This window comes from Castor canadensis, chromosome 11, assembly GCF_047511655.1.
Source record: "Castor canadensis chromosome 11, mCasCan1.hap1v2, whole genome shotgun sequence".
NCBI classification, from domain to species: domain Eukaryota; kingdom Metazoa; phylum Chordata; class Mammalia; order Rodentia; family Castoridae; genus Castor; species Castor canadensis.
Window position 1 is genome coordinate 36402540 of NC_133396.1, and position 22798 is coordinate 36425337.

The following is a 22798-nucleotide window of genomic DNA, read 5'->3' on the forward strand; positions in this document are numbered from 1 at the left end:
GGGCGCCAGCCTCGGGTGGAAGGCTGGGTCACCCGCGCCGGGCAATACGCGTCCGTACAGCCTGTTTCCAGCAGTTCTGCGGCAGACCAGACTCCTGGCTTCTGAGTCCTTTACCTCGCTTGGCCTTGGCACCAACAGTGCGACTTTGCGGCTGTCACTTCGCCCCCGCCTCTGCCGAAGGTTGAACTTGTGAGTGGAGCCAAATAACTCCTGCCCTATTGTGCCTCCCCCACGCATTAGTGTAGCTCAGTGGGCAGAGCCCAGGGCAGGAAAACACCGGTTTTGACCGCACCTTATGCCACGAGCTCCCCTCGTTGCTCCTTCAGGCACTTTCCCGCGTGTGCCTGGCCTGTCATTCTCTAGAGGCGTGGAGCCCCGGGCCAGCTTTTCCTCTTCTGACCGTGTCCTCTGGTTGTTTTCTTTCCTTTAAAGAGGTGACATCTCTCCTCCTAAAGGACTCAAGAAAAATGGCCAGAGTAGCGACCTGCAGCCAGTGAGGGGCTGGGCGGGAGATGTGGGCTTTTCCGTTAAATGGGAGCCCCGGGCCTGAGTGTGGAGCGCTGCGGTGGGCGTGGGGAGAGCTACGCGCATGCGCGCACCGGGCGGGTGGGAACAGCTCAGTTCAAGCTCCATGGTGACTTCTGCAAGGCAGCTATCGCTGGTGTCTCTGCAAAGGTTGAGGACTTAGTGTCTGCTTCCATTTATAAAACCAGCTGTTAGGGACTGCCGGTTCTGCAGGAGAGAGAACCTCCCCTGCTGAGTTTTAGGCTAGGTGAGTTGAGTGTTTTCAAAACAGTTGATAGTTGAGGAGGAGGTTTACAAATACATACAAACTATGTTCTTTTGTTGTCAAACCAGCCTCTTAAAAATTGTACTGGGTGTACAGGTACAACAATTGGTTTTGTTATTGTTGTTTTGTTTTCTTTTTTAACACTTCCAAAGGCTTTTATTGATCACCTATATTTAACAGGTGTACTCCAGATGCAGCTTTAGCAAAAGGTTGCTCACAGAGCTTCATGTTCTCCACTTGTCTTTTCTTGCCTGCCTCCCCCCGCCACCTCTATAGACCAATATCAGATGAGACTGCTTTACTGGTTCCATAGATGTATAAAATTAAAAAAGACGCTTACCAAAGGAAAACTCCCAAATACAGTTATTAGTCAGTGATCACTACACTAGCTGTCCAGAGCTTCACGTTCATGTCTTCCGATTATCCCCATTTTACTGGGAAGGAGGAAATAAATTCAGAGAGAATTCAGTATATTGTGACATTTACAAAAGTTCTTACAATATATCATAAAGAATTCACCCCCTCCAACATTCTCCTTTCTCCCCCCTCCACTCCTTCCTGGAATAGTTTCCACAGGTTTCATTTTTTCCATTTACTTACATGAGTGCATAATATTTCCATCATAGTCGCTCTCTTACACCCTTTCCTTCCATCCTCCCCACTGTCAAACCCATTTAAAGCCATGCCAGAATTAAGGCATTTTCTACAGGCATCGAGCTACCTTGGGAAAAGAATAGTACTTCTGGCACAGCCAGAGCATTGGTGACTTGGCACAACCATGCTTCTGCTTCCCAATTGAGCACTTAATATCACTACCTTACTCCACTGAACTGTTGCATAGCTACGGAGTTTTGGGGCTGTGGGGAATTCCCTCAAAATAATGTTTTGTTTTTCAGGAGCCCTTTTCTACTGGTCTTTTACTTTGCAGGCTCCTGGTCTTCTGAAAAATATGCAGGTATGTTTACCTCTTCTCATGTTGCTCTCCATGCTTTTGTGAAATGCACAAAGGCAGGGGTGGGATGTGATGGGGGTGGGGATGGGACAAGAGTGACATGCACAAATGCACGTATATATGCCATAAGTTCACAAAAGATTTCATTCATGGACCATGAGCTGACCAGGCAAACTCCAGATGGAAAAAAAATCTCATATTGCGATGTGACTTGAACAATAATAAAGGGATCGACAAAGTCCTATGTGATCAGAGAAGAGAACTTGAGAGGTTTCTAGGTTCATCGCATCCGTGCACATGTTCTTAAACAGTTTCTAAGTAATTGTTATGATTTGATGTATTGTGCACTATTTTTTGTTTCTTTCTTTGAAACAGGGTCTTGCTATGTACCTAGACTGGCCTAGACTTGAGATCTTCCTTCCTCCCCCTCCCAAGTGCTGAGATTACGGGCATGTACCACCACACCATGCCTGGCTGCATTTGTTCTTTAAGCAATTTAGTTGGATTCTTTCACATGGAACATAAAGAGCCCCAACTAACATAATATTTTTTGAGCTTGGGTGAGTTATCTATTTCCTAACTTCAATTTCCTCATCTATTAACTGGGAAGAATAGGACAGACCTCCCAGGTAGCTGTAAGGTTTAAATAACATTTAAATTTATGCTGAAAATAGCATTGCTATTAGTGAGATAAAAATTATAGTGTGGGAGACACAGAGAGGATTTATTTGCCTGTGAACAGTGCTTGTGGCACACAGGTTTCAGAGGCCCTCTCTTGTGATGGGCCCTCCCAGGATCTGCAGTTAGAGGTTGGAAATCGGAGGTTGCCTTTTGGAACTCAGAGGTTGCCTTCTGAGCAGGGCAAAGATACTTCCCTGTCCCCTTTCAGTTTGAATGCATTCTTTCTCTAAGAGCACAGTCATGTTGCACAGTCCTCCCACCCCATTCCTGCCTTAACTAGCCTGAGTACAGGTTCATGCCAAGCAAGATCCCCATTCCCTATTTCACTGATTGCAACCTTGCTCGGGAGGCAGAGTGATCAGCGATTATGAATGCCAAAAAGGAAACCCACTTATTTCTGTTATAGAACCAGGAACAGCCTTATCAACAGGAACTATGGCTGTTGTTTATTCACATGGAATACAATCACAATGACTCACATTTGTCAGAAAGGGGAAAAAAAGATGCTAAGTGGTGCATGAGAGCTGGGTGAGATTTTCCTTTAACATTCCTATACTACATACTAATTCACTTCTAACCTGTGAGTTTCTAAGAGCAGAGAGAGGCTGGCAGGAGCCAAGAAGTTTGTGAAAAAACATGACATGCGAAGTCGTAAATCTACTAGCTTATTTTATTGTAGAAAAATTGCAAAGTAAATTCCTGGGAACCATTCTGCCAGTACAGTGACTCCTAGAAGGGATTCCCAATTTGTATCTTTGTATTATTTTTCATATACTGGATACAAATACATGATGTGAAATTCAAAAGGTGTATACAAAAAGGCACATACATGTGTCATTGCAGCCTCCCAGCTGCCCTCCTTGAAGGAAACCACCATTGTCAGTATCTTGTATGTCCCTCCAGAGGTTTTCAGTGGTAGCATTGTCCATCAGTATTGTAATGATGATGGAATCCCCGCTACTCAGGAGGCAGAGATCGGGAGGATCCCAGTTTGAGGCCAAAATGGGCAAAAAGTTAATGAGACCCCCATCACAGCAAAGAAGCTGGGCGTGGTGGTGGGCACCTGTGGTCCCAATCATGGGAGGCATAGGTAGGAGGATTGCAGTCTGAGGCTGGCCCCAGGCAACAACTGCGAGATCCTATCCAAAACCGACTCAAGAAAAAGCTGGGTGTGGGCTCACATGGTACAGCCTAGCTAGTGCTAAGGCCTGAGTTCAAACCCTTGTACTGCTGAAAAAAGAACTGTGATGATGGAAATGGTCTACCATTGCTGTTCACCATTGTAGCCACTGGCCAGGCACATGTGGCTATCGAGCAATGGAAATTTGGGTAGTGTGATTTAGGAGCTGACTTTTTAAATTTAATTTGTATTAAATTAAATTTATATTTAAACAGTGATATGTGGCTAGTGATTACTGTATTGGGACACCCAGTTTTGTACAGATAATACACAACACACAGTCTCCCACTATCCTTCTTCTTTCACTTACCAGTGCCTACATTCCATGGGGATCGATTTTTTAAAACTACTACAAAACATCTGTTGTATTCATGAAGGCAATCTTGGAGAGCCATAGGCCATCACTTTTTTACAACAAGCTTCAAAATCTTCAACATATATAGCGAAAACACCCCACAGCACTCCTAGGTTCTCTATCCCTCCAACTTGGGTTTTGAGGGCTTGACATTGAGTAGTCCGTTTTGGGGACTTGGGGAAAAATTTACCATGAGTCACTGTCCTAAAATACATTCTCCACCCACAAGGCTTGAGCCAGCCCTTTCTTTGTGACTTTTTTTTTCAAAGTAGGCTGTCATGAATTATTTGCCCTGGTTGGCTTTGATCTCTGCCTCCTGAGTAGCTAGGATTACAGGTGTGAGCCACTGGTGCCTGGCTGGCTTTTGATATTTCAAAGGTGATGAGAATCTTTTCCATTTCAAATGGTTCCTGGAGATAGAAATTTAACTACTCTGTTTTAGTGTTCATTCTTTTCTTCTGGAGGTCCCTGTGGAAGGCAGTAGAGCCAGTATTTGGGGTCAGACACATCTGGGTACAGATTTCAGCTCCAAAGGCACAGTCTCTTTAGTTTGTGGGGCAATAACAGTATTTGCGACCTCCAGTCATTCAGTCTATATTTCATACCGAGTTACATGGAGAGGCTGAAGGAACAGACTAAAATGCACTCGGTCATATTCCTGAGTCATCCCTAAAGCAGGGCTTGATGCTAGGCACTGGTGGGAAGGGAGCAAGATCTGTGTGGGGAGGAAGGAGATGTGGTTCTTGCCTTGTCGTGGTTCCTCAAAGTGACCTCAAAGAGAACAGTGCTTGAGTCCCCCTTCCTTCACTATGCCATATTTCCAGGTGGCTGCAGCAACAGCAGCCCTCATTGTATAATCTCCAAACCAGGACTCCTCACACACTGAATTACTAGCCCCAACCTGTTGGCCCATATGGCATCCATGATCTCATTGTGGGTGAACTGTCCTTTCCAGTTGCCTGGCTTTAGGCTTTGCTGTGGCTTGCTTTGGCCAGTGAGATTAAGTAGAAATGAAAGTACAGTTCCAAGTGTTGGCTTGAAGAGGCCTCACAAGGATCTGCTGGTCTTCAGTGTACTTCCGCCTTCACAGGAGAGGAGCATCTCCTCTGAACTACCACCTCTCCACCCTTAGTGGCAGAGTGAGCACAGGTGGGACAGAGCCTCAGGGTAAGGTGGAGCCAACCAGCTAGCATAGTATTAGAACACAACTACATTAGACAGCTACAGCCCTGCATAGGTCATTCTAATCCCTGAGTTACATCACTGCAGCGATAGCTAACCCATCCCTTATTATTTTTTTATATGTTTGTTTATTTTTTTTTTTTTGCTGGTACTGGGAATTGAACTCAGAGCTTCAAGCATGAAGTACTCTACCACGTGATCCACATTTCCAATCCTTTTACTTTTTTTTTGTCAGATATGGTCTAGTGCTAACTTTGCCCAGGCTGGTCTTCAACTTTGATCCTCTTACTTCCACTTCCTGAGTAGCTGGGACCATAGTTGTACAACCCGATTCAGCCTAACACATTTCTTTTTTTTTTTTCAGTACTAGGGTTTTGAACTCAGGACCTCGTACTTCCTAGACATGTACTGTACTGCTTGTTCTATGTGCCTGGTCCTTTTTATTTTAGTTATTTTTTGGATAGGGTCTTGTGGTTTTGCCTAGGCTAGCCTAAACCACGACCCTCCTACATATACTTACCACTTAGCTGTGTGTGTGTGTGTGTGTTGTGTGTGTGTGTGGTACTGGGGTTTGAACTCAGGGCCTACAGCTTGAGCCATTTTACCTGCTCTTTTTTTGTGAAGGGTTTTTTTGATATAGGGTCTCTCAAACTATTTGCTTGGGCTGGCTTCAAACCGAGATGTTCCTGATCTCTGCCTCCTGAGTAGCTGGGATTGCAGGAGTGAGCCACCAGTGCCTGGCAGGGTTGATTTTTTCTAAAAGAAAAACAAACTGCTATCAATTTTCTACCCGCTTGTCAAAGTGGAAAACCCTTCCAAGACAGGACCATACTCATGTACTAGTTTGAGGGCTTGGGAATAAAAAAGGCAAGACCTGGCCCCACACTCTAGTAGACTCACTGATGTAGATATTCTAGTGACCCCAACATTTAGTGAGTAGGTCTAGAGGTGTACAGTTCCCTGATGGCAAGAGGCAAATACCTTGGAAATGACTGGTTCTTGGTGAACTAGAGGAAAGGGCAAGAGAACAACTGGGATTTGACTTAAAAATCTACACCCCTTGAAGCTATGTTTTCTGATGCCCAGAGGATGATTACACTGGAGGAGGTAGGGCAAGAAGCACTTTCACTGCCTACACTGCCTCTTGCAGAAGCTAGACTGCCACAAAGGAGTCCAGCATCAGTTCTGGTTTTCCTGCCTATGTCCTTGTGATTTGCACATACATTATTTAACTGTTTAGGTTTTAATTTCTTACTACATGGAGAGAATTGGTTATAAATTTCATACATTTTAATGAGAATAGTAAGATTTGACAAGCCGGGCTGTGTTAGAAGACAAAATTTGTCAGTTTCTGAGGCAGGAGTTGCATCACTGTTTAGGCTGAGTGAGGAGCAACAAAGCCAGTTCCCTCTTTCATCCTCTAGGACTGAATCTACCTCCTTAGGAACTGTTATGATGCCTTGTCTGAGCTCCCTGTGAGAATAATGCAAGCCTTTTTCTCTTGAAGTTCCAGAACTGTCTATGATGATTTTGCTGGGAGAACAACATTGCAATCCTTTTCCTCTTGAAGTTCCAGAAATCGCTATGATGACTTCCCTGAGCTCCCTTGGAGAAGAACAATGAAGACTTTTACACTTTAAAAATCTTAAATCACCCCTCAGCCATTTTCCCTGCATCCTTATTGGAAATCTGATCGTCATCAGAAGAGTCTGTATCAGGTAGCTTCTGGCCCATACTTTTCTCGCGTGTGACACTGTACATATCCTTAAGCCAAATTGGCCACCTTAACCAGAAAAAGCTCACCTAGGCAAGAGAAGGGGAGATATTAGTTCTGCTTTCCCCTCCGTTTTCCAGCCACAGCACCAAGTCCTCTTCCAACTTGCCTGACTCTCACTTTCCATTGTGTTTCTAGTAACCTCATTCAGCCCCAAAGCCAACCTCATGGCTGGGCTCCTAAAGGAGGCAGACACCTGCCTGCAGAATTGGACGACGGTGCAGGCTGCCTGTACTGGTTACCAGGGAGATTCAGGGAGTATTTTCCTCCTCCACCCTGAGCTGTTGTCTGCTGGGGAGGAGCAGTAATCTGAGAGGGGAGGAAGGGAGGCATTGCAGAGCCCTGCCCTCAGTCTGGTGGGCCTGAGTTGCAGGATGGTGTGCGACACCTGGGACTTCCATCTCAGGTTTCTCCACGTCTTCCATTCTGAGATTGCCGATCTGTCCTGGCTCCCCTCCTTTTCCCTTCTCCCTCCCTGGACTCATGCAGAGCTCCATACATTGACTGTATGACCTGGGGCAGGAAAGACCCTCCTTGCTTCTCATTGTTCCCAGCAAGCCCTACAAGACTTCCCTGATAGAGTAATAATGTTGGCATTTTGTGAATCAGCAGCCATTTTGTCCTCAGGCCTCACTTCTTGAGAAATGGAGCCTCCCCCAGGCAGTTCCACCCCCAACAGCAGCCCCACCCTTAACAGAAATTCCAGCACTCTAAGACAGCTCCACCCCTAACAGAGACTCCCCCATATGCGCTAACTTCCTCAAGCTCCCTCTTCTATGAAAGCCACACCTAGCCCAGAGTCAGTGCTGTGCCATCTTTTCCGGGTCAGCCTGACAGCTTGAGCCTGTCATTAAACCTTGGTCTTAGACGTGAGATTTTTCCTGTGAGCTTTCTTTGTGAGCGGCATTTTTCCTAACATTTCCCAAAGGGCTTTCAGATAGAATAGAACATCTATTTATGTTTCCCATATCAAACAGGCTAAATGAAGAACCAGACAAACAACCAGATGGGAGTTTCCTCCCCTAGACCTAAGGCCAACAGACAAGACTCTCTCACAGAAGCCAGAAAGGGGACACAAGTTCCCCCCAAACCAGATGGGGATCTTTAACAAAAGAAAACACCACGTGGGGACAACAATTCCCCCTCAAAACAGATCCCCAGATTCCCTGGTCTCTTTTAACCCGAGATTTCTACCCTAAAAATGGCACCAACAAATTCCTCCCTTGGAGGGACCAGGTGAAGATCCCAGTGGGACCTTCTCAGACAGGCAGAGTCAGGTTTTGGGGTGCACAGGCCTGGAGGCTACAGGTCCTGTTTGTGGTTCTTGGAGGAGACAATGGGAGGTCCCTGGTGTTAATCTTAGCCTGGCAGCTGCTGGGATTTGTCCTCTAGTTGTCTGCCAGCCTCATTTACCAGCACCTCTGCTGAGGTCCAGCCAGAGTGCAACCCAGGGGGCCTCTTAACACTCAAGGAGTGAGGACCCCCTGTGGATCCCATCTGGGTTGCCGGTTTTGTTACTGAAAAAACTGATCCCTTGGCCTCAATGCCAATTCACAATTTACAAATAAGGAGAGCAAGGTTTTGAGAAGGAAGTAAGGTTTATTATTCATCTGACAAAGAGGTGGACAGGGAGAGTCAACCTCTTGTTGGGTCTGGATATCTAAGGCAGATCAGAAAGTAGCCCATCCCCCATGGAGAACCCCATGAGCCCTGCACCCTGAGAAGGAGTTATGAATCTGCATTTCTGTTCCCTGAGGAAGAGATACAGGGCCTCACAAATCTGCCAGGAAGAGATACAGGGTCCCACAGATCTGCCACAGGACTGATAAACAAAATTCTCTCAATGTTGTTCCCTGCCCCCCAATAAGGGGCAAAAAGACCAGCTCATCTAAAGGGGCCCCCATGCAAATACATGGCCAATAGAAAAGAAAACCTAACTGATACCCTAACCCAGAGTTAAAGCATCCTTAAAAAGCCCCAGCCTTCACCTGTGCAGCGAGTTACTGACTTCGGGCTCTGCTGCACTTCTCTAGCTGTAGCCTTTCCTTTCTCTCTAATAAACCCTACTTCATATACTGGCTTTGGCTCATCGCTCAGCTGCCTCACAAGCCAGTTCTCTGACCTGTAAAGGCAAGGACCCTCGACACCGGCCTGCAACACTTGGAGTCTGGCACATAACACTCTCAAAGCATTGTGTCCCACTTCTGAGAGAAAATGTCTGCCTCTTAAAGGGGAATTTGGGGCTCAGCTTGACTGCGTGATCAGATACATGTTTACCATGCCCACTGGCCTTGCTTCTCCAGGTGTCTAGCACCACTTCTCTGAAGCTATACGTCTTGGCCTGGCAGGTTTACTGCTCTGGTGGTTAGTAAGAGAGAAGGGGTAGAAAGCTGCCTGGTCAAATTGGAGAGCAAAGGGAGCTAATCTTTGTTACTGAATTCTGCAACAATTGGACAAAGAGTGGAAGAATGTCAGCTCCTTAGATACTCACAACTGCCTGTAGAGGCAGTCACTTATATTACAAGTCTAATTTGAAGCACAGAAAAGGCAAGTGGCCACCTGAGCATCCACTGTTGAGAAGCTGAAAGCTTTGAGGGTGTCCTCTCCATGTATTTGAATTATTAACTCGTGTAGTTCTTCACTTCTGGCATCAGTGGGTTTGTATTCCACAGCTATTTTACCACTTTCTGAAATAAAGTTAATGAAGATTTATTCAGAATTTTTCTTGCTCTAAAACTTCCTAGATAAAATAGTAGCACTCAATAATGAACCTTTTCTTTTCCTTTCTCTTATTTTGTATTGTTTATGGTGGCACTGGGGTTTGAACTTAGGGCCTCACACTTGCTAAGCAAATGCTCTACCACTTGAGCCTTTTTTTTTTTTTTGACACAGGGTCTCATTGTATAGCTTAGGCTGGCCTTGAACTCACGATCCTCCTGCCTCAGCTTCCCCAGTGATGGGATTGTAGGCCTGAACCATTGTGCCCAGTATGAGACAGTCTTCTGATTTCAAAATGAAAAGCATTTTCCTAGAAATGTCTTCATCTTACACTCCAGGGTTTTTTTTCCCCCTTTTTAAATAAGAAGTTTAAGCAAGATGCTTGATTTGAAGGGAAAACCATGATTTTTTTTACAAGAGTAATTTGTGCCTAGTTAAAGACAGATTTATAACAAAAAAAGTTATAAAATTGTAACAGGGGTTTAAAATTTGCTTTTTGTTGAGCAGGAATTAGATAATTGCAATGTCTCTTTTCCATAGAAATGGAAGGAACAAATTGCCAGTGAGGAAAATGTAACAGGGATCACAAAAGAAAAGAACATTTTTGTATAGCCAGCTTGCCTGTTGGCCGGTTTACTCTGTTGATTTAACTGACAGGGTTGTGTGTCATTAACTCTTAGACTTTGGGCTATGAATCATCCAGCTCTTCTACATGTGAGGAGAAGGAAATTTTTGACCTTGGGTGGTCATACTAGGCCTGTTATTTTGAAGGGGCTCCCTGGCTAAAGATCAGCAAGACTCTTCTGTATGTCACGAGCCATCTGCTAATGTCAGCAGTCTAGGATGTGACTCCTAATCCACATCTAAGCCATGGTTCTCAGCCATCAGGTTTCCTAACTCCATGCTTAGTCTTCATCAATATTTGCTTGTGTTTTCTGTTGATTTTTGTCAGGGTTTTGACTACTGAGGTAACTGTATCATAAGTAAAATTAAACGATTATTTTAAAGTCTGTTTATGGCAAGTCTTCTGACCACATTTTTTTGTTGTTTTTTGGCAGCACTGGGGTTTGAACTCAGGGCCTCATGCTTGCTAGCAGGCACTCTTGCCACTTGAGCCACTTGACAGCTATGGCAAGTCTTTTCTAAATGACCATTGCATAATTACAGTTAAACAACTATTATCTTGAGTGATGCTTATACAGTTAGGCCTTACATGTGTCTATGACTAAAGATATGTGAAGTTATATATTTAAACTGTAGCCGAATGTTGTACAAATGTTTGCAGAGTTAAAAATGTATAAGTTTGGTAAATATAAAATAACAAGTCAGGCATCAGTGGTTCACACCCATAATCCTAGCTACTCAGGAGGCAGAGATTAGGAGGATCACAGTTCAAAGCCAGCCCAAGCAACTAGTTCTCAAGACCCCATTTTGAAAAAACCCAACATAAAAAAGGACTGGTGGAGTGGTTCAAGGTGTAGGCCCTGAGTTCAACCCCAGTACTACCAAAACAATAAAATAAAATGACCAACTGATGCTATCTTTTATCTAAGATGCACTGCATCTTTTTTTTATCTAAGATGCACTTACATTTAAAAATGATCAATAGGACTTTTGGCATTTCTGTTATTTATGATCAATGCCATTCAGAGGCAAGAGGCCATTTGGGTTAGTCCTGCTGTTTGGAGCCTGAACTATATCTATTTGTCTTGGTTGGGTAAACATTGTTATATATATGAGATGCAACTGAATGTTAAAAATTGGGGCTATTTGGGGTCACTGACACTGCCTGCCCAAAACTCATGGGAAATCTAGGGTTTTGAAATTTGTCAGTGTGATAAACCTGACATCCTACCTATTCAAAGATTTAATGTTTTACTCCAAGGGTAGCAACTAAATTATGTGTGTGTGACCTCTGTAAAACAGTAATGCTGTTGCTGACTCCTTTGTATATTAAATATATTTGTGTTTTCCAAGCTTATAAAACTTTCTGAAATGGAAAGTTTAGGAAAATCCTGTACCAAGCTGGTACCAAATTAAAACTGTTAGTAATGGCTGCCTTTTGCAGGCTTTTGTGCATGTGTTCCTAACTATAACAAGAAGTTAACGGTGCTGATGTAATGTTGCCAGTCATGATTAATTATTACCCTACAATGCTGAAAACAATAGAAATACCCAGACTGTTCTGTTAGTTGCTAAACTGTTTATCAGAATTTTAACCATGGCTATTTTAACATTTTTGTTTGCTCATTTTGCTTTGTCATTGTATCTGTGATTCTTCTAGAGCATTTGCAATCAAATCTGGGGAAAATGACTCTTAACAAGTCTACTGAATTTGCTTTTTACGTATCTGTTTTTGTTGGGTTTTGTTGTGTATTATGCTTGTAAAACCTTGTAACTCTTGTCAAGATTCTGCAGAAGGACACTTTCTAATAAACAGCCTGAGCATCTTTGAAAGTTGAGACATCACCTGTAAGACAGAATTAGACTTAAAAATGGATGACAGGTATGTAATACTACACCAAGTTATTGACTGAGATGGGGTCTTGCGAACTATTTGCCTGACCTGGCCTTGAACCACGATCCTCCCAGCTTTAGTTTCCCAAATAGCTAGGATTACAGGCATGAGCCACTGATGAATTATTTATGTCATGTATTTTGTCACAGCGACGAAAGTCTGACTAACACAGATAGGCTAGGCCAAAACTAACCAAAAACATGTAATACTTGTATCAGAGTACTCAGGACACAGCATAACAATCACTTCTAGGCATCCAAAAAGAGCTTCAAAGTCAATGACTGCAGCCAGGGTAAGGCTTTTGGTAAGGTCTTAGCATCAGGGTGTCTTGTCACACTGTAGAGCACTGCAGGCCTTGGGAACTCCTGTGCATAAGGCCCTCCGCTGGGTGCTGGAGAACACTGTGTGAGTAAGATGACACAGTCCCTGCAGGAGATGCAGGCTACTGGGGAAAGAGACGTAGTCAGAAAAGTGCATACAATACAGCAGGTTCAAGGGCAGAGACAGACACATAGCATACTCAACAGGAACACGCAGACTGGGGCAGTCAGGAAAGGCTTCTTAAAGGAGGTGATACCTGGGCTGAGTCTCAAGGCAAGAGCAAGAAATCTTCAAGAAAAAGGAGAGGGTATTCCAGGTGAGGGACCCAGGAGAGAGGACTGCAAAAGTTAAGGCCCAGAGGTGAGTCTATTTAGGAATCATGAATTCTTGCTGTTGCTGGTGGATAAAGCTAAGTCATATAGCTGCAAGAGAAGAAGGTAGAGGTAAAGTTCGAGCACCGGATCACAGAAATGTGCTTGCTCCTCATATGCCCCCAGGGCTTAATTAGGGAATAGAGTAAGTATAATTCTACATCCTCCACATTCTTGGGGAAAGAGGTACAGAATGAAGATTTTACAGGGACGGGTCAGACGGTAGGTGCTCGGCATTATGGGAAAACCCTGCCATTGATAATGAACACTCATGCCAGTCTGGCATAGCAATAGCACAAACTTCAGGGCTCTGGAAGGCTTGCTCAATTCTTTCTCTTGGCTGGGGAGTCAGTGTGGGCAAGTGATCACAGAGATGGAGGAAGGGGCACCCCTGAGGCCTGCACGTGAGCACTCTCCGTGAACCTCAGAAGCTGGAGGAACCTGGAAACCACCTTCCTGGCCAGCTTGCAGCCTGCTTCCCAGGACAGCAATTGCTACATATCCATTTCCCATTAAGGAGGGTATGAAAGGTGAAAGCTCATTAATCATTGAAATCTCACTAATCAATTACCAAAAAAAAAAAAAAAAAAAAGGAAAAGAAACCTGAGGTGCCCACAACTACTCAGGCTCACTGCTAATTCCACAGGTCCAACTACAGGGTAAATAAAACTGGTGGAATAAATCTTACGATAGCCCTCCAGTTCCCACCTCATGCTGGCAACACTGACAGGCCCCGATGTGCAGAAAAACTGTTGCCTACAAGGCCCCTTCCTTTTTTTTTTTTTTTCTTTTTTACAAGGCCCCTTCTGAAGCATAGGGCAATTACCTCACATCTGTTCTATTACCACAGGTCCTACCCATGGCCTCTGCCCATCCCTACTGTGCCAAGCTCATCATAAAACACCATGTCCTTTAGACAACCTCAAGCTGCAAGTCATTTGTTGGCTCTGCACTGCTTATGGGCTCGGTCCCAAGTCTGTGGTCTATAATCTATCTGACCACTATTTCCCTAAACACAGGGCTTGGCTTGGCATAGTGGTCGCTCCACCACCCCCTGACTACTCAACTCTGCAAGTGGGCCACCTGGCAGTTCCTGTTGTTCTTCACAGGGGCGCCTCAGGTCTTTCACATCTAGGGAGTCCCTCCCAGGGCTGGCAGAGGGACTCAAGTGGTATAGCGCCTGGTGGCTTATGGATGTTTTAGCATTTCTTAAAAATACTTTTATAATTTTTACATGTTTTTCAGTGAGTATGTGTTAGTCTTCTCAGTTTTCATTTTTTAATAGATAATGTTTTCAAGTGGTTAAAAAAAGTACAAAAAGGATGCACCATCAGAAGCTTAAGTCCCTGCCACCCTTCCCACATTACCACTTTCTTGGATAGCCCCCCAGATGTTCTCTTAGTGTATTACTTTTATAATGGAAACAAGATATTACAAAAAGGATATCTTAGTGCTGGATGAGAATTTAGGAGGCATGTGGTTGTGTTTGTGAGTGAGACTTCAGAAAGCTTGCTTCCCCCAAACACACACACACACACACACACACTCACACACACACACACACACACTCACATACTCACACACACACATGCATGCACACGCAACCTCACCACCTCACCAGAACCTCTGTAGTCGTCACTGAGCCCTGGCAGATGGGCCACTAAAGCAGGAGGCTGGAGATAGGGGAGCTTGGTCCTCCTGGTTTTGGTTTTCATTTCACTCCCTTTCTTCTTGTCCCTGGGGACTGAGTTTTATCAGTGTGACTAAAGAAGTAAGCACGTGCTCAGAGACTGCTCCATCAATCACCCTCACCTCCGATGGTCACTGCTTCCCTGCTTTTATCTACAATCACCAATGATGAATGTATGCAGTGATCTCAGGCCCACACTCCAATTGGCTGTAAGGAATGCTCTCAGCACAAGGGGACCCAGAAAGAAGAAAAACATGGCAGAATTGGACCAGAGAGAAAATCACTGGCTTCTTCCACTGCTTACACAAAGGAGTGGGATTGGAGGGTTGGTCCCAAGCTGGAAAATCAAGGGGGACAAGTTTTTCTGGCTAGTCTCTCCTTACATATAATTTCTGACCTTGTTTTTCTTTTAAAACATCTTAATTTCTTTCAAATATGAAATTCTTGTTCACTAAAAAAATTTACAGGGGGAAGGGGGGATAAAGGAGAATGTTGGAGGGAGTGAACTCAAGAATGTTATATGTAAGGACTTTTGTAAATGCCACAACATACCCTCAGCAGAACTATAAAAAAATTATATCATGAAAATCCCTCTCTCTCTTCCTTACAACCTAAGAGACACTTAAAATTGGTGTAAATCCTTCTAGTTCATTATTATACATATACACACATTTAGTTTTTTTTTAGATAAACATGTGAGATATATATATATATACACACACATAGTGTCTAAGTTACATCTTTCACTTAATATGTTATAGATACTATTTTATTTCAGCACATGGGGATATATTTTATTTTTTCAGTACTGGGGTTTGAACTCAGGGCCTACACCTTTAGCCACTCTACTAGTCCTGATTTGTGAATGTTTTTTTTCAAAATAGGGTCTCTTGACCTATTTGCCTGGGCTGGCTTGAACTGCAATCCTCCTGTTCTCTGCCTCCTGAGTAGCTAGGATTGCAGGAGTGAGCCACCGGCACCTGGCTGTTTCATTCTTTATAATGGCTCCATAGCATTCCATGATACAGATGTGTCATCATTTCACCAGCTGTTCTTCTAGGAATAGACTTTGTTCACTTACAAGAACACTGAAAAAATCCATCCTTATTCATATTTTTGCATACATGGGAAAGTAATTCTAAGAGGTAAATTCCTTGAATTGGAAGTTCTTGGCTATCCTTTTATTAGTGGGCTCTCCCTCTCACTCGCTCTCTTATCTCCTGTTTCCATATGTTAAGGAAATAGGCAGCATCAGAGAGGTGGTTCCCAAACATGCTAGTTATTTGCTACAAATACTATCCTTGTCCTCAGGGTACTAACAATCCAGCTGGGGAGAAAATGGATAGATGGAAAACTAAATGATAAAGGAATCCCAGACTAATCTTAAGATCAGAAGGGCCTCAGGAGCTTGGGATATAGCTCAGTGGTTTAGTGTTTGCCTTGCATGCATGAGGCCCTGAGTTCAATCCCCAGTACCACAAAAAAAAAAAAGAAAAAAAAAAGAAGGCCTTGGGAGGTAATGTATCACAACATATTACAAATGCTGAAGGATGGCCATCCAGTTATGTGACAAGATGAAAGAGCCAAGATCAAATCATAGTCCCTCAACACTGTGGTGAACAACCATGGGAGCTCATTTAATTTGAGACTCAGGTGTCTTATCTGGGAAGTAGGTATCTTCAAATGTACATAAGAGGATTTTACAGAATGAGTCACTGCAAGAAACAATGTTTAATTTATACAATATAGAACCTGGCATGCAGTGGATACTCAGTAAATGTTAGTGGAACCACAGAAGCTGTTACAAGGTGAGCCACTCTTTCCCTGACTGGAAGTGCAAATTATTTGAAAGTCCTTGCCTATACAGAGCTGAAATCGCCCCCCCCAACACACACACACACACACACACACACACACACACACACACACACACACACAGAGCTTATGGCCAGCAGCCCTAGTATCAGACAGCAAGTCTGGAACAGACTCTGCCAAAGGAGGAAGAGAAAGGGAATCCTGAGTGCACAGGAGTAGAGCAATCAGCAAGGAAAGGAAAGGATCATCCCTCTTCTTTTTTTTAGGGGGAGGGGTCGGTACCTGGGTTTGAAGTCAGCGCTTTGTGCTTGCTAGGCAGGTGCTCTACCACTTAAGCCATGGCCCCAGCCCTCTGCAGCTGTCTTTGAAGAGTATTCTGCATCCCCAACTGGCCTCTGTTTCCACTGTAGTGCTTCAACAAGGCAGGGACTGAGTGACCCAGGGGTGCACAATTAGCTGGAGCCCACAACGGCTTGGCAGTAGAGCTGAAATTAGTTGTTTTGTCATTGTTGGCTATTTTCAATATCCACTGTTATTTTTGTACACTTAATCCCATGCTGGTTGTCAATACTAATGCTAATTAATAACAGCAGCTGTATTATTTGCTGTGTATTATGGAATACATGCATTATTTCTTAAATCCTCACAACTCTGTGATCAGGGAATCAACATTATACCCTTTATATGGAGAAAGAAACTGAGGCTCAGTAGGTCAAGTAATTTACCCAAAGCCACACTACAGGGAAGTGGCAGCAGCAAGATTTGTACATGGGACTTTTGTGTCAAAGCCCATCCTCTTAAGCCATGACCATGAATTCCCTTGCCAATGTTCTAAGTACTAAAATTGGGATCCCAATGCAGAAGCTGTCACAAGCCAAAGGTGTGTTGGTGAGAAACTGAGGGACTGACCCAGGAGGAAGCATCTTAATTAGGAAGCATCACTAGCTGGCCCAAGGGTTCTAGAAAAAGGTGCAGAGAGCAAAGACTCCAAGCTGCACTTGTGGCAGGCCTGTGTTCCTTAACACAGCTATGCTGGGTCAATCCAAGAGCTACTTCTATGACAAAATTTAACTTTACCGTTCATTTTATAAAGCCTGACTCCCAGCCTCTTGAGTCTACATTACCATTTTCTTACAGCAAAGCCCTGAGACCAGATACCTTTATCATACATACAACCACTACTTGTCTACAGGCCTGACGCAGAGCATTTAATAAGCTCTCAAAGAACAGTGTTAGCCTTCAAATCTTTTGCACCAGGAGAGCCAACGGCAATTAGAAAGGACGCCACATAGAGCATCATGGATCCACAGAGACTGATGCAGAACTGGAATGCAGGAGAGCATGGAGGAGAAAATAGCATTGAGGAAAAAACCAACTACAAATGAACTTCATTTTATACATCGGCAGCAAGAATTATTATGTATGTTATGCAAAAGAAATTCATGTGTCATTGAAATTTGTAAGTTAGGGCATTTTCTAGCACCTAGCAGAGCCTGTCCCCTGGCAAGTATTCCCTGAGTAAAAGAATGACAGACACAGCCCCAAGGAATAAATGAGGGCCTCAGGCTCTGAGAGCCTGTTGGATTGGGACAGGAGCATCCGCATTGTCCAGTCCTGGCACACTGAAGAGGATGGAGTCTGATCCCTGAAGAAGGGGGTCACATCACGGTGGCTATCTTCTGACCGCACCCTAGCAAGAAAGTGTCCTGCAAGCTGGCTGCTGAGCCTCCTGCCGGTCCCTTTCCTAATGGCTGATCTGGAGACCCATTTATTTCTAATTGCCTGGGAAGATGAACCTCTGACCTGCACAATATCCACCTGGGCTCAGGTTTGCCTATGGGCACTTCATGGGAGATGGTATGTGAACTTCTGTCTTTGCATTTGTCTCTGCAGAGCTATTCCTGCCTCTCAAAGCACAGCATCTGCCAGGTGAGACTCCTGGGCTTGGGCTGAAGGAGTCAGGTTCACTCAATTACTGCCCTGGGCCAAAGGACTCCAAGTGTAATCTTCATTGGCAATCATACATAGGGGAGCAGCCTTCCCTCCCCTTATCTTCCAAACATCCCAGCTATCCCTAGTCATCTACCAGAACGCTACTTCTGGCCCAGTAAAAGGAAAGATCAATCTTGGCAGAAGGTGTGTTGTAGACCTTGGCTACAACAGTTCTTTGTACTTACAGAGGGTCACCGTCCAGATAGGGCATTATGCTTTGCTCTCAAGACAGAGCCTCTCACTGACAGGAGCCAGACAGATCCAGCTGGGATAACCTGACTGTTCCTTGGCCATCTGCAAGCCACAGGCAATATTCTGCTTCTTCAGAAGAGAAAAGTGCAAAAGAGCTTCTTGGTGTCAGGTGAGTTTAGAGTCTCACAATCAATTGTCAATAGTCATTGAATGACCCCCTTGGGTAAGACACTGTTTGGGGACATAGGAAAGTGCCGTCAAGGTGCAAGCAACCTCAACCTTGGCCTCCTTTTGCTCACATGAACCTCATGGTACAAGAAAGTGTCAAATAAAACAGCTTTCTGTTTACTTTTTCTTAGACACAGGGCAGCAGCTGCTCGGGTTCCACCCTTCCTAAGCCTAGCAGAACTTGTAGGAAGGTTGAGAGTGATCAGGTCAGAGTGGAAGGGGGAGGGAGGGATAAATAATAAAAGAGGAGCAGCTTGACAAAATAAAATTCCTGCTCCTGGGGTTATTCCTTTGTCCAGTGGCAGCAGAGCACAGCTAGCTGGGTGGTCTCCAGGCAATTTGCCTGGCTTTCTAGTGCCACCATTCTCTCTTTTGTAAAACAGGGGAGGGTACAAATACTAATGATCATTTCCAGCCCATTATCCTAATAACTCTTTCTTTCTTTTTTTTTTTTTTGAAATTTCATTTCTATATTTCAGAAAACCTACTTGAATACACTTTGAAACAAGAGTACAACAAAATAGAATATGCTTCAAATGTTGAATATACAAACTATTATAGTTCAAATCTGAACACTGGTACTTTCCCTCTTAAACTTCAACTAAAAAAGAAAGGAAGAAAGAAAAGGAAGGAAGGAAAGGCAGAAAAAAGAATAAGAAAACAAACAGCAGGCATTAGAGCTACCTGACAAAAATCCATGCTGAGTCTGAACTTCCAAGGACAGTGGAAATGAAACTGATGTGTCCACACAGGTGCCAGGGCTGAGTGAGTGACACGGTGTGTTACAGCAAAAGGCCGCCTGTTAATTTGTCCACAATTAAGAAACCGACAGACTTAAACTATAAAATGTTCCATATAAATTCTATTAACAATACTGTGCTAGGTACAAGATTTTTAAAAGTTTTCTTTTAATAAAAAAGCTTTACACAAACAAGCCATTAGCTTATTTCAAGAAAGAAAACCAAAAATTAGTCTAAGGCTTTTGTTTTAAATCAGCTTAAGCTATATGGTATATATATATATATACACATACACACACATATCTGTATGTGTGTGTATGTGTACATATATATATATATATATATATAAACTCACACTAGATTTTTTGCTATCCTCTCTGAAGCTTTTGGATCCGTTCCTCAGTTCACATTCTATAATACCTATATTAGCAGTCTTCACATAGCACCAGTTAAGTGAGCACTGTGCGAACAAAGTAATAATTGCTGGTTTGCGTATAAAATGCATCAAATATTTCAATTTGTAACAATGACACCACCCATCCCAGTCCTCCCCACTGAAAACTGTCACCTCCTACAGGTGGCTTCTTAGTGTTCCAGGTCTTAGTGTAACCTGACAGTGTAGTGAGCCTCTTGGTCCCTCTCAAGTCTCTCTCCTCTTAATGAGTCAAGTCGCTTCCTCTGTAGGAGGCGGTTTCTGTCAGCATCTCCACGTGCAGTTCATTTCCCACTGAAACATGGGACAGGTAATTTATTTCCAGTAAGCCTGATTGCTTCTTTTATACATTAAAAACATTTTAACTAGTTATTATCCTAATAACTCTTTCTTGACAGAGTGGTTAAGGCCTAAGATTATTTAGTCATGCCAGCCTGAAGCCAAAGTGACTGCTGGGATGTGGGTACTGGGGAGCTCTGTGCCTAAGACAGGAAACCAGATTTCTTGCAGGAGAATAAGGGTTCCTCTGCTGCAGCTCCATAATGTCAAGTCCGCCTTGTGGGTGTTCTTGAACATGCTTATCCACATGCCTGTCAGTCAGCAGTTAAGTTCAACACCGACCACACGTGTCAAGAACACAGTGTGATTGAATCTCTGCCTGTGGACACCTGATCATGGCTTTGGTGGGAAGAGGGTCAGCAGAAGCCAAACACAAAGGCTACGTACTACATGATTCCATTTATAAAATGCTCAAAAGGGGACTGGCAGAGTGGCTCACAGGCCTGCCTAGCAAGAGCAAAGCCCTGAATTCAAACCCCAGTACCAAAAAAAAAAAGTTCTAGAAAAGGTAAAACTATAGGAAGAGAAATAAGTTTGATGGTTGCAAGGGCCTAGCAGTGGGAGGAGTGGACTGACTCCAAAGAGACATGAGGGGCATTTGGGGATGACAGGATCATTCTATGTCAGGAATGGGGTCATCGTTACATATCTATGCAAACTCATCAAACTGTAGACTCAAAAAGTATAAATTTGGGAGGTTGGGCTCAAGAGGTACAGCACCTGCCTAGCAAATGCAAAGCCCTGAGTGCAAACCCTAGACCCTTTTAAAAAAAAAAAAAAAAAAAAGATGAATTTTATTACAGGGAAATGGCATCTCAATCAGCCTGACTTAAGAAATTAATCAAGCAAACCAAAGGAAACTAGGTGATACATAAATCTAATAAAAACTAGCTTACAGTTTTTCCAACTAAAGAGTCATCAGTAGGATGTTCTCAAGTGTGCCAAGTCACACTTGTGTTTTTCCCAGGTCCCTGAGGGAGAAAGCACACATTCATGAGGAACCCAACACAAACAGTGTGTACTTAAAAAGACATTTCAAGGAACTATTATTAGTTCAGTTTGGGTTTCCCTATAAAAGAAGCCATCTCACGAGTTTATTTGTCACAGAAATTAAGTTTCAGAGAGCTCTTATTAAAGAAATGTAAGTTTATTGATTGCATCATCAAGTTAATGACCTTAGCACTGAAGAGAATCTGTACTTTTTTCTAACCATTATGTCACTTCTCATTTTTATGTTGCATTCACTCCCCTCTTATCTTGTCTTTTTTTAAAATAATACACACCTATGCCTCTTCATTTTGACCCTTTCCTTTGCCAAAGACATTTTTTTCAGTTACCTAGTTAAAACTAAAAAGATGACACCTTTTGATTGAAGTAAACAACAACAGAAAAATTAATTATTGCAGTACTTACAGATATTTTAATGGTGGCAATTTAAAAAGGTAGTAATCTTTGACAGCTGTCAGAGGATTGTGATTGAGAATTCTGAAAAATGCAGTGGAATTAAAATTATCATAAATTTCAATATGTATGAGACTACATAAAAATGATATAGAGCCGGGTACTCTATCACTTGAGCCATGCTATCACCCTGCATTCTTTTTTTTTTTTTTTTTTTTTGCAGTTGGGTTGGAACTCAAGGCCTACACCTTGAGCCACTCCAACAGTCCTTTTTTGTGATGGGTATTTTTGAGATAGAGTCCCATGTACTATTTGCCCAGACTGTCTTCAAACCACGATCCTCCTGATCTCGGACTCCAGAGTAGCTAGGATTACAGGTGTGAGCCACCAGCACCTGGCTCATTATGTATTTGGTTTAAAAAAATCATTTTCTTCTTTACCTATATAAATCACCCTTTGAATCCATAAACATACTTCCTTTGGGACTACCCAGGTCTCTAGAAAATAAAGTGGAGAAAAAAGGAGAGAGGGAAAAAGTAGAGAAAAAAATATGCCAAAGAACTTTCAGGTCAAAAACTCTCGAAGTGACTACACTGGTAGGGAGCCCTGCCCTGTAGGAAACACTATTTTTAGCATCCTCCATAATTCACGAAGGTGCTCATCTTTCAATTTAGAGATGTAAAACAGTTCATGATCTGATTCACTCAGTTAAGGAAGAAATAGGACCAATTCCTTGGCTTTGAACTGGTGAAAGCCACACTCCCATCCCATATTCTCACTTGTATTCTTCTGTCACATCACAGCCTTTGTTGCACTGCAGGTAATTAATCACCTGTCTACCTGTCAGTCTCCCAAACTATCAGCAGGTTAAGGGCAGGGACCACACCTTGTTATTATCATCCCTGACATAGAGCTTGAAATTTACCAGGTACTCAAAAGTGTTTGTTGCATAAATAATAATATTCTGTATACATATGGTATACATTCTTATTCTCTCTCCCTCTCTCTTTCTCTCCCTTTTCTTCCCCCTCCCCATCTCCCTGTCTCTCCTTTGGTACAGGGTCTTGCTATGTAGCCCAAGCTGGCCTTGAACTCCTGGGCTCAGGCAGTCCTCCTACTTCACCCT

The 22798-nt window shown here is 43.4% G+C and overlaps 1 long non-coding RNA gene across 2 annotated transcripts; it reads left to right on the forward strand.

Annotated features, from left to right (window-relative positions):
• Window positions 1-50: 50 nt before the first annotated feature.
• Window positions 51-19661, forward strand: LOC109683322 (uncharacterized). Of its 2 annotated transcripts, XR_012438650.1 has the most exons (5): window positions 51-189; window positions 1687-1745; window positions 2118-2302; window positions 6648-18700; window positions 19239-19661. It is a non-coding gene; the product is annotated as an uncharacterized lncRNA (long non-coding RNA). The 2 variants fall into 2 exon arrangements; XR_012438651.1 differs by lacking the exon at window positions 2118-2302.
• Window positions 19662-22798: the final 3137 nt, after the last annotated feature.